Source organism: Rhinolophus sinicus, linkage group LG07 (assembly GCF_036562045.2).
Source record: "Rhinolophus sinicus isolate RSC01 linkage group LG07, ASM3656204v1, whole genome shotgun sequence".
Classification (NCBI taxonomy): domain Eukaryota; kingdom Metazoa; phylum Chordata; class Mammalia; order Chiroptera; family Rhinolophidae; genus Rhinolophus; species Rhinolophus sinicus.
In genome coordinates, this window is record NC_133757.1 from 69651488 (window position 1) to 69668125 (window position 16638).

At 43.0% G+C, this 16638-nt stretch overlaps 1 long non-coding RNA gene across 2 annotated transcripts; it reads right to left on the reverse strand.

Annotated features, from left to right (window-relative positions):
• Positions 1-1062: 1062 nt before the first annotated feature.
• On the reverse strand, positions 1063-10532 carry LOC141572664 (uncharacterized). 2 transcript variants are annotated; one of them, XR_012498003.1, is made up of 3 exons: positions 7286-10532; positions 5274-5355; positions 1063-1723 (listed from the first exon to the last, which is right to left on the reverse strand). It is a non-coding gene; the product is annotated as an uncharacterized LOC141572664 (long non-coding RNA). The 2 variants fall into 2 exon arrangements; XR_012498002.1 differs by lacking the exon at positions 7286-10532 and having other exon boundaries at positions 5274-7279.
• Positions 10533-16638: the final 6106 nt, after the last annotated feature.

Consider the following 16638-nt stretch of genomic DNA (forward strand, 5'->3'; position numbering starts at 1 on the left):
AGTAAGGAGGGTGCAGAAAAAAACGAGCTTAGTGTAGGGTTGACCAGGCATCAACCCACAGGCCAGTCGTCCCTGCTGAGTCTTGCTCCTGAACTAGGAAGTCCCTACTTAGTATTCCCACAAATCACCTCTTTTCACCGAATGGACAGAAGGCCTGGTGACATACAAGGTCAGGTGTGGGCTGGTGGTATGGTCACCGTGGATCCGTTCCCTTTAGAAACATTCACTGATGAGACAAGTAAAGAGTTAACAGGAGCGAGTTTGTGAGTTATCAGGAAAGAGCTTAAAAATTAACCACTTGGCTCTGAATCTCCTGGCTAGCACTGCACCTGCAGGCTGCCAAGCATCTTACATCCATCATAGGTGGGAACAGAACAGTTCCCAATTGCAACCGCAACACCCTGCAGCAGACATCCACCATAGATTGGAAGAGGACAGTTCCCAGGACACGACAATTGTAATGCAGCCCCCCTGCATGCTGACAAGCACCCTACATCCTGAATGGGAAAATATAAACCCCAGCCCTCCTTCTCATCAGCACAGCCATCTCCATGAGACTTTGCCCTGGCAGATTTCTCCTGCCAGTGTCTCTCTTACCCTACGGTCTGAGCAGCTCTTTCTATCAGGCTTCTCTGGCAAAACCCCTTTTGCCAGTTCCAAACAGAACTCTCTTTCTCTGCTGACTTTTCAATAAAGCTCTCTTGCTCTCCCACGTTGTAGATTCTCGTGAATTCTTGTCACGCACTGCTAACGACAAGTGGTTAATTCTAGGCCAAGACACTTGACAGTGACCTAACTATGTGTAACGATGGTTTGGTTTTAATCTATGATCTTTGACGTCTGGAGGGTCAGTCCTACATCTATACCCCCACCTAGGTGCTTACGGTAAGCATCCACAGTGCTCTGTGGACAGTGGGAACCCTCGCCCCCGCCTGCACGAGACTCCTCTCAGCACAGACACAGTTGTGAGAGGCTAGAATTTTCGGGGGTGCATTTTGCTGCAAGGAAATTTGTCAGATCATGTTTCAGTCAGTCCCCAGAAAATGTCAATATATGACAGGCTGCATTTCCTTATTTACATTGTAGTGTTGTTCTACAGCTTTGTGACTATACAAACACCAGAGTTTTACATGTGAAACTGTGAAGCGTATTTCCACTTTTACAAACAAATTTATAGGACAGAATACCATGACACCCCTACCTCCTGGCCATCACTAAGATACTTTCTGTTGCTATGGATTTGCCTTGTCAACTGAACAATAACATCGACTAGGTAGTCCGTCACCAAAAGGCTTTCTTAGGGAAAAGGGAAAAGTCCTGCAGCAGCATGAGAACATGCAGCCCCAGCGAGCCACGTGCACATTCTGCCTTACGCCAAGATGGTGGCTATATATGTACATATGTGGCAGGGAGACAGAAAGTTAGAGCCATAGAGTTTTATGAATAGGAAGTTAGGGCCATACAATTCAAGGAGCCCAGCTCTATCCACACACCTCCTAGCCTGATTAATTTCAGTAATTTCCAAGTTCACGTTTCTCATTCCCACCTTCTGATCAAGATCCTTCTCCAAAAGCATCATTGATCAACAGTCGGTTCTTCTGTCTTCACTCTTTTTATCCCTCGATGTCAGGAAGGACTTCTGGGTGTCATCTCTCACATCACAAGGAAAGTGTGTGGCTGGGGAACAGCTCGTGTCCAGGGTCAACAGACAGCAGGTGCAGAGCTTAATAACAATAAGAATTTAAAACAGGATTAGAACAACATAACATAGTCTATTTGACAGATTTATCCCAAAAGTTCAAGCCTGTGGATAATGAAACAAAGACCGTTATTATCTTAGTAGATCAAAGTTCTGGATAACAGGTTCAACGATCACAAAGGTTCCCCCTCTTTCACAGTAGCATAGTAAATGCGAACGATGGCATATTCCTTCCATGGAAAAGAGAAAGATGAAGTAAGAATCAGTAGTAAGAAGAGCTGTGCAGGGGGATTCAGTCGTGTGGCAATTTATTTCCTTCAGAGGCCACCTGCTTTAATTTTTGACAGGTGTAGTTTCAGATCATCACACAGTGTGCAGTTCCAATCAGGTGTCACCTTCTTTAGGTGACAAGTATATCCAAGAGTTACTCCCTGCAGTTTAGCAGCACAGGGGTTAGTCAAGGATATCTAGTTGTTGCGACCTGCACAACACAAGCCGTGGGAAGGTGAGGGAGGCGGCGAGGGTTGTCGTGCAGGGAGTCCGGCAGGGTCTCTGGTCCCGCTCCCCTCATAACGCAGGATATGGTGAGGCCAAAAAGGAACACCCACGGAGCCATAGGTAGGGGAGTCATACCACTATATTCTCTCTGGCGGCACTATACTCTCACTGGAGGCTGGATCCACACTGTCCGCAAACCGCCATCCACACTTGCCAGCCCAGCCGCCATCTTCTCGCTAGCCCCCATTCTTTCTCTCTCTCCCTCTCTCTGCTAGCGTAGCCACAGCGGTTATATTAGTGGCCAATGGCTCACTGGTTACAGCTGACGGCCAACTAGCCACAGCTGATGGCCATGCAATCACAGTTGGCCATTTACTACCTGAGCCAACACCTTTCTATGTGAGGCCGAGAGCCTGGAAACTTCTTTCTGGGGCTCTGCCCCCACAAGGGTTAAACTATAATAAAGAGACAGAGACTCATACACAGTTAAATCACAGAGGACCAAGGGACTCGCAGCCTCAAGAGACCGAATAGAGTTGACAGGGGTATTTATTGATTACAAACAAAGGAATCACGTGATTTTAGGCACGGCCTGTGAAACTCTTGCAAAATTTAAAAAATGCTTTTTGAGCCCAATTGTAGGTCCCACAGCAACCGAAGTATATAGTCTATCTAAGGTGTGGTATGCACCTCCCGGAGGGGAGAAAGTCTCCCTCGATGAGCCATTCCATGAGCTGAGCAGTGAGGGCGAGATCTTATCGCTCTAATGGACTTCTCTCACAATTAGCTGAGAGGGAGCAGCAAGAGTCAGCAGCTGCTTTTCTCAAGCAAGGGGGAAGGGAGACAAGGCTCCTTTCCATTTATTTTACAGCAGCTCATCAGGGGTCTCAACGGGCCCAGTCTGGCTTGAGTTGTTCCTTCCTTAAGGAATCTTACTGGTCTTTGACTGCGAACCCTTCTTTCTGGAGACCAGGTGGGGGGACACAAGTCATAAAACTCTAATCCCAAAGAGGCACAGTTCCACAATCCTTCCTTTCTTAGGGAATGGCAGGAGGGGACAAACGGTTAGGCTGTTGTGCGACCACCACATCTAGTAAAGGCCCTTCCAATGAGGTTGGAGGGAGACTTTTTGAGGTGTCTTTCCAGGTGTGGGGGCAGAGCCCCAGAAAGCAGTTTCCAGGCTCTCCACCTCACATAGACAGGTGCCGGCTCAGGTAGTAAATGGCCAACTGTGATTGCATGGCCATCAGCTGTGGCTAGTTGGCCGTCAGCTGTAACCAGTGAGCCATTGGCCACTAATATAACTGCTGTGGCTACGCTAGAGAGAGAGAGAAAAATGGGGGCTAGCAAGAAGATGGCGACTGGGCTGGCAAGTGTGGATGGCGGTTTGCGGACAGTGTGGATCCAGCCTCCAGTGAGAGTACAGTGCCGCCAGAGAGAATATAGTGGTATGACTCCCCTACCTATGGCTCCGTGGGTGTTCCTTTTTGGCCTCACCATGTCCTGCGTTCTTGTATGGGGAGCGGGAGCAGAGACCCCGCAGGCCGTCCCACATGACAAATGGCGCAGCGAGCAGGGTCTCCTGCACGACACCAGTAAAGAAAATCTCCAGGTTGTGGAGTGTGGATTGTGAGTTTTTCATTTCCCTGAAGTGCACTGTGAAAAGAGATTGTTGTACCCAATCATGATTTTGTCAAGAGAAGCAATGAAGCCTTTACAATATTGAAGTATGTCCCTTTTACCAACTGTGAATGATAAGAGCCAGGAGCCAAATGCATCTGGTGGACTGTAATTAGCTCGATAGGTGAAAGCTGGAGTCCGAAAAGGGTAGACCTGAGATCTAAAAGGATTAATGCCAGTGCTTTTGGCCAAGGTGTTTGAAGAGTTTCTACAATTTTTGCCAATTGAATTTTAATAATACCATTAGCTCATTGAACTAAACCTGAAGATTGAGGATGGTAAAGCACAGTGAAAATGTTGTAGAACTGGCCAAATAGCACAGACTTGCTTTAGCACCTGACCGGTGAAATGGGTTGCTCAGTCACTGTGGTCTTGGAGAGGAGTTCACCAAGCGGGAATAATCTTCTCTAACAGGACTTTAGCCACTGTAGCTGCATTAGCTTGTCTATGAGGGAAGCTTCAGTCCAGTGAGAATACATACACATCATAACAAAAACGTATTTGTAACCATGAGATGGGGGAAACTTTATGAAATCTATTTGCCAGACCTCAAAAGGCCCATTCAGCAATTTAAATTGTGCAGGGACAGTGTGAACAGGCTTCCCTGGGTTATACTTTCGACAGGTGGGACATGTAAGGTGGGCACTGTTTGCATCCTTGTTAATATCTCCCCACCAATCTTGGTCCATGAATGCTACCATTTTGTCAGGGGACCAGTGGTTTAATGCATATAGCTAGGAGTGGGAATTTTAGAGTTTCTGGTAGCATTGGGTTACTTGGTCCAAACCAGAGCTTATTTCCTTACCAAAGCAGCAATTGTTGGATTTCCAATCTTGTTTTTCTTCTTCTGAAGCCAATTATTGGTCTTTTTTGGCCAGTTTTTCTAAGTTAGCAATTGGAGGAACATCTCTTTGAATCATGACAGAGATGTGACAGCTACTGATGCCTTAAAGGGTAGCCTTCATAGCAGAAATATCTGCAAGGTGATTTCCTTTAGCTTGCCGGGGTCAAGTTTAGAATGTCCTAGAATCTTAATAACAGCTAAAGCATCAGAGAAAACCATAGTGTCCAATAATCCCTGAACATGGGGACATTAGTAATTTGATCTCCATTGGAGGGAAGGAAACCACAGTGTTCCATACATAAAAAGTTTCCATATACGAAGTCATGAACTACTCCAAAGGCGTATCTCCTGTCAGTATAAATGCTGATAGTTATCCCCTTGGCTAAAATACAAGCTGCAGTGAGGGGGTATCATTCAGCCTGCTGTGCTGAAGTGGCCAGAGGCAAAGGTGCTGCCTCCATGAGGAGTTACGACAGAATAACCAGCTCATTACTTACCATTTCCATTTTGTTAAGTATGGACCATCTGTAAACTAAGAAAGATCAGCTTTACCTAGAGGAGTCTCCTGCAAATCGTCACAAGAAGTCAGGACGTGATCTGTGAGTGTCAGACAGTCATGAGGGGCTTCCTCAGTCTAAGAACAGAGAAAAGTAGCTGGGTGAAGGTTATTACAACATGAAAGGGTTATATGAAAAGTGGTTAGCAGATGCATTTCATAGGAAGTTAGGGGACTGAAAGATGCTGGGTGTGATGAGAAAACAGGAAAGCTTGTAATATCATGAGTCACAACCATGGTTAGATGGGATCTAACCACGACACCTTCTCTGTGGCTTTAACCAAAAGGGCAGTAGCCGCAATGGTTCTAAGGCAAAGGGGGGAGGGGTATCCCCGAGCCACAGGGTCCAGTTGTTGACTCTAGTGTGCTGGGGTCCATGTTGATCCCTTGTTTTTGAATAAGCACCCCAGGGGCATGTCCTTTTCATTCACAAAAAGGACAAAGGGAATCTGATAGTTAGGATGCCCAAGAGAAGGTGTTTATTAAATTCTCCTTTAAGGCTTTAAAATCTGTCATCCTGTCCTTTCCATGAAATTGCGTCAGGACTGTCATTCTTTAGTAGGACATACAAAGGTTTTGCCGCTAGAGAGATCTGGCATCCAATTTCAGCAATAGCCTATTAGACCAAGAAAACCTTGCAATTGGTGCTTAGGTTCGGGCGTTGGGAGACTTAGGAATTGCTTCATGTAGTTTTCGAGCAAGTTCCCTGCCTTCCTCCCAATAATTGGAGGTCTGCTTTTCTTAAACGTCTATCAGGATACTCCCATCTGGCAATCCTCATCCAATGTCAAGGTTGGCCTTCACCAACTAACATATTCATTAGCTGATACAAATTCGAAAACCCAGGCGGATGGGCCTGAATAGTAATATCAATTTCCTCAGCAAATTTATTACTGTCCTCAGTTACCTTAGGGAATTTCTTTACATTGGCTCGTTTAACTCAGCTTGAGTCCAGGGAATATAGGAGACGTGGGGCTCATTAGGATCTCCAGAAGGCTTTAATTTTAAATGGGAAAGTACTAACATGTTCTGAGGAAGGAGAAAAAGGAGAAGATTCAAGAAAAGGTGCCTCTGGGGGATGAGCTGAAAGTGGAGTGAGAGACAAGAGGAGAGGGAGGTGGAGCTTGAGATAAAGGAGAAGTGGGGGCAAGGGAAGGCAGTGCTGGAGAGGAAGTGCAAGAGGTTTCGGTGCCGTTTTGTCTCTTTTTGAATTTTCGCAGCCCTTGTGAATGTTGAGACTTTATTTGGTAAATGGGCAACTTTAGGTTCATAGTCTTGTTTGGAAGCCTCAATGTGCTACTCAAAATAGGCATTCCATTTCTCTTTCTTAATCACACCACTGTTATTATCCAATTTAGTTTTAAGAATATCAAGTTTGGGAATTTCCAAAGTTCCCCAAAGTAGCCACGATTTTCTACATTACTCTTAGTGAGATCTGTTAAATACGTGCAGAAAAATTTCCCACAGGTTTTATATATATATTCAGCCTATGTCTCCGTTGGAGAGACAGTTTTAGAGGCTTAGACAGCAGAGATCCCATTTTCAATACTGGGCCCTAAACACTTCACAACTCGAGCAACCTGCAGGTCTCCAGCTCACCTCGCTCTGGAACAGTCTGATCACTGAGAACCAGGCCAAAGGCTGAAAGCCATTTCCAGGGAAATAACCAACTCTCAGGGAGTTAAGTTATAGGCTGCGCTGGGTGACACTCTTCTCACTTTCTCAGTGAGACGGCACAGTCTAATACTGGCAAAACTGTCCAATTTCAGTAGAAATAATGTCTATCCCCAAAAGGACATTAGGGGAAGGCCACTTTTTGTCTCAAAGGACAGCTTGCTTTCTGAAGAATTCAAGCCGACATACCACAATGGATACTCAGACAACATAGACAAATAGGCCTTTAACGCATTCACACAGACACACACACATTTTATTTCAACAATTCCCAAATAAAACCCAGAGAGCGACAAATGCAAAAGCATTGGCTCAGATCCAAGAGAGAACTCACCAGAGGCTTCTAAGTCGGGGAGTAAATAAAGCATCGACCACAATTGGCCCTGTGAGGCACCAAAGCTGGTTTGTTCACCGTTCAGAAGCCACTAGAGTTTTTTCTTCTCTGGACTGCAGACAAGACCCCAAAATGTTGGCAGAACAAAAACAATTTTATAAGTAGTTGGCGAAAAAGAGGGTTTATTTAGGAAAAAGCAAAACAACTGCAGTAGTGTGAGAACACCTACATTTGGCTGGCCATCCCCGTGCAGCGTTCCACCCTTCAAATGTTCATGAAAAAATTAGCTAAAGGAATTTATTACCACCAAGTGAGTATTGCAGGAAATGTTAAAAGAATAAAGACCAGAAATATGAATACTAAAATGGCAATAACTATGTACCTATCAATAATCACTTTAAATATAAATGGATTAAATGCTCCAGTCAGAAGATATAGGGGGGCTGAATGGATAAGAAAATAAGATCCATGCATATGCTGTTCACAAGAAACCCACTTCAAATCAAAAGACACATACCGACTGAAAGTAAAAGGATGGAATAAGGTATTTCATGCAAATGGGAACAACAAAAAAGCTAGAGTAGCAATACTTATATTGGACAAAATAGACTTTAAAACAAAGGCAGTAATAAAAGACAAAGAAGGGCACTGTATAAAACTAAACAGATCAATCCAACAAGAGGACATAACCCTAGTAAACATCTATGCACCCACCACAGCTGCAACTAAATATATAAAACAGATGTTGAACAACATAAAGAGAGAAATCAACAGGAACAATCATAGCAGCAGACTTCGACACTCCACTGACACCAATGTACAGATCCTCCAGACAGAAAATCAATATGGAAACAGTGGCCTTAAGGATTAAATCAATGGTTTTAGAGCGTTTTGCCCCAAAGCAGCAGAATACACATTCCTTTTAAGTGCACATGGTACATTTTCCAAGATAGACCTCAATGCGAGGCCACAAAACAAGTCCCAATAAATAAGAAGACTGAAGTCATATCAAGCATCTTCTCTGACCAGAGTACTATAAAACTAGACATCAATTACAAAAAATAAACTGGAAAACACACAAACACATGGAGAGTGAATAACCTGCTACTGAATAATGAATGGGTCAACAATGAGATCAAGGAAGAAATCAAAACATACCTTGAGACAACAAAAATGAAAACACAATGACCCAAAATCTATGGGATGCAGCGAAAACAGTCCTAAGAGGGAAATTCATAGCAATGGAGGCCTACCTAAAGAAACAAGAAAAATCTCAAATCAACAGTTATCTTTACACCTAAGGGAACTGGAAAAATAACAGTAAAATAAGACTACAGTGAGTACAAGGAAGGAAATAATAAAGATCAGATGGAAATAAATGAAATAGAGACCAAAAGAACAATGCAAAGGATCAATGAAACCAAGAACCGTTTTTTTTTAAAAGATAAAGCAAATTGACAAATCTTTAGCCAGGCTCATCAAAAATAAGAGAGGACCTAAATTAATAAAATGAGAAATGAAGAGAAGTGACAACAGATACCACACAAATACAAAAAAATTTAAGAAAATAATACCAGCAACTACACACCACCAAATTAGACAATCTGGAAGAAATGGATAAATTCCTAGAAGCACACAATCTTCTAAGGCTGAATTAAGAAGACACAGAAAATCTGAACAGATGAATTACTACTAACAAAATTAAATCAGTAATCAACAAGTTCCAAAACAACAAAAGTCCTGGACCAGATGGCTTAACAGGTGAATTTTACCATTCAAAAAGAAAAAATGTATCACCTATTCTCCTCAAACTATTCCAAACAATCTAAAGGAAGGGAAGGCTCCCAAGCTCATTTTACGAGGCCACTATCACCCCGATCCCAAAACCAGGCAAAGCCATTACAAAAAAAACTATAGCCAACACCCCTAATGAACATACATGCAAAAATCCTCAACAAAATATTAGCAAACTGAATTCAGCAATACATTAAAAAGATCACACACCACGATGAATTGGGATTCATTCCTGATATTTAAGGTTGGCTCAATATCCACTAATCAATTAATGTGATACATATTAACAAAATGAAAAATAAAAATCATACAGCTATATCAATAGATGCAGAAAAAGCATTTGGCAAAAGCCAGCAGTCATATATGATAAAAACTCTTAGTGGGGCAGCTGGATGGCTCAGTTGGTTAGAGTGCGAGCTCTGAACAAAATGGTTGCCAGTTCAATTCCCACATGGGTCAGTGAGCTGTGCCCTCCACAACTAGATGGAAGACAACAAGGTGGCTCAGTTGGTTACAGCACGAGCTCTCAACAACAAGGTTGCCAGCTCAAATCCTGCATGGGACGTGGGATGGTGGGCTGCGTCCTCTGCAGCTAAGATTGAAAATGGTGACTGGAGAGTAAGGGGGGTGGGGGGTGGGAGATGAGGGTAAGGGGGATCAAATATATGGTGATGGAAGGAGAACTGACTCTGGGTGGTGAACACACAATGGCATTTATGGATGATGTAATACAGAATTGTACACCTGAAATCTATGTAATTTCATGAACAATTGTCACCCCAATAAATTTAATTTAAAAAAAAAGAAAGAAAGAAAATGATGACTGAACTTGGAGCTGAGCTGCACCCTCAACAACCAGATTGAAGGACAACGACTTGGAGCTGATGGGCCCTGGAGAAACACACTGATCCCCAATATTCCCCAATAAAAATTAAAAAACCAAAACAAAACAAAACAAAAACTCTTAGCAAAGTGGGAATAGAGGGATCGTGTCTCAACATAATAAAGGCCATATATGATAAACCCACAGCAAACATCATACTCAGTGGGGAAAAGCTAAAACCATTCCCCTTAAGATCAGGAACAAGGCAAGAATGCCCACTCTCACCACTTTTATTCAACACAGTACCTAGAATTCTAGCCACAGCAATCAGAGAAGAAAAAGAAATAAGGGCCGGCCCAGAGGCTCAGGCGGTTGGAGCTCCGTGATCCTAACTCCGAAGGCTGCCGGTTCGATTCCCACATGGGCCAGTGGGCTCCCAACCGCAAGGTTGCAGGTTCAACTCCTCGACTCCCGCAAGGGATGGTGGGCTCTGCCCCCTGAAACTAACAACGGCAACTAGACCTGGAGCTGAGCTGCACCCTCCACAACTACTATTGAAAGGACAACAACTTGACCCGGAAAAAATCCTAGAAGTACACACTGTTCTCTAATAAAGTCCTGTTCCCTTTCCCCAGTAAAATCTTTAAAAAAATAAGATTTCACTGATATGTGGTATATAAACCAAAAACAACAAAAAAACAAGACAAACAAATGAGAAACAAAAACTCATAGACACAGACAATAGTTTAGTGGTTACCAGAGGGTAAGGGGGGTGGAGGGTGGGAGATGAGGGTAAGGGGGATCAAATATATGGTAATGGAAGGAGAACTGACTCTGGGTGGTGAACACACAACGGGATTTATAGATGATGTAATACAGAATTATACACCTGAAATCTATGTAATTTTACTAACAATTGTCACCCCAATAAATTTAAAAAATAAACTAAAACAATAAAATAAAAATTAAAAAAAGAAATAGAAATAGAAATAAAAGCCATCCAAATTGGAAAGGAGGAAGTAAAACTGTCATTATATGCAGATGACATGATACTATATATAGAGAACCCCACAGAATCCACCAAAAAACTATTAGCACTGATAAATGTATTTAGTATAGTATACAAAATTAATATTCAGAAATCAGTTGCATTTGTATTCACCAATAGAAATCAGAAGGAGAAATTAAGAAAACAATCCCATTTACAATTGCTTCAAAAACAATAAAATACTTAGGAATAAATTTAACCAAGGAAGTAAAAGACCTGTACTCAGAAAAGTATAAGACATTGAAGAGAGAAATTTAAGAAGATACAAATAAATGGAAACATATATCACGCTCATGGATAGGCAGAATTAATATAGCTAAAATGTCCATACTTCCTAAGGCAAGATATAGATTCAGCACAATCCTTATCAAATTACCAACGACATTTTTCACAGAACTAGAACAAATAATACTCAAATTTATATGGAACCCAAAAAGACCCTGAATAGCCAATGGTAATCTTGAGAAATAAGAACAAAGTGACGTTACCTGACATCAAATCATGCTACAAGGCTATAGTAATCAAAACAGCATGGTATTGGCATTAAAAAGACACATAGCTCAATGGAACAGAACAGAGACCCCAGAAGTAAATCCATGCCTACCTATGTTTATTGCAGCGCTATTCACAATAGCCAAGGTATGGAAACAACTGAAATGCCTATTGATAGAAGATGCATTAAGAAATTGTGGTACGAAATCTTACCATTTGCAGCAACATGGATGGACCAAGAAAATATTGTGCTAAGTGAAATAAGTCAGACTGAGAAAGACATAAACCATATGATCTCACTTACATATGGCATCTAAAGAACAGAATAAACAAGCAAACAAAGCAGAAATAGACTCAGAGATATGGGGGGTGGAGGGGAACTGATGGTTGCTAGACAGGAGGGAGTGGGGATGGGGGAAGATGAAGGGATTAGAAAGTAGAAATTAGGGGGGCCGGCCCGGGGGCTCAGGTGGTTAAAGCGCCATGCTCCTAACTCCAAAGGCTGCCGGTTCAATTCCCACATGCGCCTCTGGCTCTCAACCACAAGGTTGCCAGTTCAATTCCTCGAGTCCCGCAAGGGATGGTGGGCAGCGCCCCCTGCAACTAAGATTCAACGCAGCACCTTGAGCTGAGCAGCCGCTGAGCTTCCGGACGGCTCAGTTGGTTGGAGTGCGTCCTCTCAACCACAAGGTTGCCGGTTTGACTCCCGCAAGGGATGGTGGGCTGTGCCCCCTGCAACTAGCAATGGCAACTGGACCTGGAGCTGAGCTGCACCGTCCACAACTAAGACTGAAAGGACAACAACTTGACTTGGAAAAAAGTCCCAGAAGTACACACTGTTCCCCAATAAAGTCCTGTTCCCCTTCCCCAATAAAAATCTTAAAAAAAAAAAAAAAAAGTAGAAATTAGTAATCACAATATAGTCATCAGGCTATGAAATACAGTATGGGGAATATCATCAATAATGTTGTGAAGATTGTATGTAGGGAGCCAGATGGGCGCTGGACTTATCAGGGGGATCACGTCATAGACTGTGTAGATACCTGACCAATACGTTATACACCTGACGCTGATGTAGAGTAATATTGAATGCCAACTACAATTAAATACACATATGGACATGGGATGTGGAGTACAGCATAGGGAATACACCGAATGGTATTGGGGTAGGAGATTGGGGGGTTAACATTTTGTGAGGGGGGGAAATGTCTATTTCATTGCTTTGTACACCTGACACTAGTAACTTTTTAGAAAGAAAAGAGACAACAATCCTTGGCAAGGATGTAAAGAAAAGGGAGCCCTCGTGCACTGTTGGTGGGAGTGTAAATTGGCACAGCCACTATGGAAAATGGTACGGAGCTTATATAAAAAAATAAAAATAAAACTACCATCCAAATAAAAAATTTAAAGGCCAGAATACCATGATACCCCAAATTCCGGGCCAGCACTGAGATACTTTCTGTCACCATGGATTTGTTTATTCTGGATATTTCATATCATTGGAATCATACACTATGTGGCCTTCTGTCTAGTTGCTTTCACTCAGCTTATTTCAAGGCTCTTTCATGTTGCAGCACGTGTCAGTGCTTCCTTCCTTTATATGACTCAGTGATATCCCATCCTGTGTATATTCTACACTTGGCTTATCCATTCGGCCATGGGTGGGCATTGTAGACATGTCACCTGTGGGCTGTTTTTAATATTGCTACAATGAACATTCCTTACACATCTTGAGTGTAGCTATTTCAGTGTAGCTAGGAGTGGAATAGCGGGGTTGCAGGGGACCCCTATGGGTAACTCCATGAGGAACCACCGAGCTCTTCCCCACAGCTATGGAGTGTTATTTATATACCCATGAAAGGTGTATGAGGGTTCAGTTTCTCTACAACCTCTATCCTGTCTATTCTGATCCTTTCCCATTTTTAACCTGGGTTCTTTGCATTTCTGCTATTGAGATGGATGTGCTCTTTCTGTATTCTGGACAATTCACCTTATCAGGTATGTGATCTACAAATATGTTCTCCCATTCTGAGGGGTGTCTTTCACTATCCTCACAGAGTCCTGTGATGTACAAATGGCTTTTAACTTGATGAAGTCCGTGTCGTGTATTGTTTCTTCTGCTGCTTCTGCTTTGGGTGTCACAGTACAGGCTGTCAGTCAGCCTTGTAAATTTTCAAATTAAGAGAACTCTGAGTCAATACCCTTATACATCCTTAATCAGTAGTTCCAGGTGCATACCAGTTTGGGGAGTTTTCTTTCCCATAAATTACTTTATTCTAATATATTTAAAACTTTTGTCATTAAAATAAGTTATTTAATGACTTTGAAAATGCACCAGGATCAACCTTTTAGTTGCTCAAAGTATTGAGAGCCCTGGGGATGAGCACTCATGCAGGGCCGTGGGGTGTGTCAGTAAGAGGGACATATTGTGACCTCTATGACATTAAGACACATTTGCACACATAATGTCAAGCATTTTGACTTGTGTTAGATGACTTCACTGTTCCACAAAGTGTCCCATTCCTCTGGATTAGATGCTGTCAGGAGGCAAACATACCTTTATGGTTGTGTGTGTGTGTGTGTGTGTGTGTGTGTGTGTGTGTGTGTATTTCTTTTTTTTTTTTTATTGGATATTGGGGAACACTTTGTTTCTCCAGGGCCCATCAGGTCCAAGTTGTTGTCCTTCAATCTAGTTGTGGAGGGTGCACCTCAGCTCCAAGTCCAGTCGCCATGTTCAATGTTTACTTGCAGAGGGCACGGCCCACCATCCCATGTGGGAATTGAACCAGCAACCCTGTTGTTGACAGCCCGTGCTCTAACCAACTGAGCCATCCGGCCATCCCTATGGTTGGATATATTAATCGTTCTGATCTAGAAAGCAGAGAATGAAGTGCAGTTGAAACTAATTCGTGAATATGCACTAGTCACATTGGCAAGAAGTGGCAATGCGTGGTGATCTTGGTCAATTTGACCCTTAGATTCTTAGCCTTTTTAAAGACATAATTATAATGTGTTCTTCCTCTTGTCTGGACCCACTACAGTCACACAATTGACTCACAATGACCTTCGGGTGAAATTGGTTTTGTATTAAATGAGAAAACCAGCAGTGACTGCCAGGCCAGCTTCCAGTTGCTGGGGCTGCCTTTGCCATTCCCATTTATGTTGTAAACATTGACATATCTGTTACTATGGATCAGAAACTTTTTAAATGTTTTCTATTAAGTGACTCAGTTATCAAATAAGTAAATTCAGTTACTTTTCAACAAAGTTTATAGCATGGATACTTAATTGCCTTTGATGAATTAACTGAGACTTATAACTGCAGGTAATTTCCCAAAGGCCAAAACTCTACAAGACTCACATAGATGAAGATGAAAGCGAGTCTGTCTTCCTCAGAGCTCACAATGTCAGTGCTAAATGTTGTGCATCCCTCACGTCACACTTTAGGTTCCACACAAACGATCACAGCCCACGTGAGTGTACGCACTGCAGGCACTTGCCCACGGGTCCCCCACCTACTCAGTTGGACCCACCGCCTTTGGGCTATTCCAGTATCGCCCCCTATTAGTGTGCATGACATTCGCTCGGAGTTAAGTTCTGACCCCTGGAAACTCTCAAACGCACAAACCCTGTCAACAGCACTTGAACCCAAGGAGACTTCCCTGAGTCTGACCTTCACACTTATTCCGTTGCACAAATCACACTAAAGTCCACCGACTCTGGGCATGACGCCAAAACCAACCTCCAGGAAACAGCCTCATGCTCTGTTCACAAACCCCTCCCTTGTTCCTTCAGACATGCGGGTCCCCCAGTGTCACCCCCCCTTAGCATGCAGTGACATTTGCTCTAGGACCTCAGTATAAGCTGTTCTCCTGAGCCTTCCCGTGGCCCCTCGTGCCAGTGCACATAGCTGGCCGTCCCCTAAAGGCACACAGAACAGGTGTGGACGCAGATTCTCATCAGGCACTCGGTGGGCGTCTCTCCACAACTTCAGAGTCAGACTCTGAAGAGCAGTAGATGCGAATGAACCGTATCTTCACGAGGAAACGTCCTCTGGGTGTGCAGAAGGGATACCCATGTGTACAGAAGGTTTGAAATCAGGAATTTCATGGTCGTGATATGAAAAGGCAGGACTCCCATGAAAAAGGTAAAGGGTGAGCTCTTCCTCTCGTGCTGGAATCCCACTGTGTGGTTGTGATACAGACCGTCCGTGCTGTGACAGGTCGGTGCAGCTATGGCGAGCCTTATTAGTGTGTCCGTGTCCTCAAACATGGCACGTATTGATTGGTGAATCAATGATACTGGAGAGCAGAGGCCATTCTGACACTGGTTGGAATTGCTTAGTTACAAGCTTCCTCTCTAGAAAGGCAGTACAGGTATCTTACTGACCATTTCCTCTCTCAAGTTCCTGAGGGACTAGTCACCTTGCATGACACCTGAGACCTAATGTCCCACCCAAGTCCACATGAAATACGACAATACATGCACCATGCACCAGGGCAGAGAAGCATCACTGGAGGCCACCTGACACAGAGAGAAACTGAGTTTTGTCCCTTGAGGGCAGATCAACTGAACCATAAGCAGTCTGATGAAAAGAGAAATGGACAATCCATTTTTTCCTCAAAAATAACACAAAAGACCATCAGTAGGCAGTAGCATTATCAATCACCATCCATCATGGGAAGAAACATCCTGTAGACATTCAGCAAAATTACCAGCAATGAGAAGTCGGAGATGTTTCTGTTCTGGTATTGATTTTAATTAATCATCTAAGAACTATTTGAAAACAAACACTTAGAAGCAGCATTTCCAAATATTAGGAGAGTTTAATCAAGGCAGTTATATCTATAAATGGAAGCTGTGTCTCCACCCTCATTCCCATGACAGTGAAGTGCTCAGCTCACCTAGAACACCGTTTGTCCCCGTTGTCCACAGACAACTAGGGAGCATATATATCTGCCTTCCCTCCCACATTGTTGAGCTACAGAAGCATGACTCCTGGTGATCTCTGATTGGAGACCATTGACATAAACAATAGTTAGGAATGAATTTCAGTATTAGGAATAACCAATTTTTATTTTAAAAAGATGTCAGTTGCATAAAAATTAAGGAAAAACATACCAGAGAAAATTTTCAAAAGATGTATTTATTTAATACTATTACTCCAGAATATATATGTAAAAATGGTCGCAATCG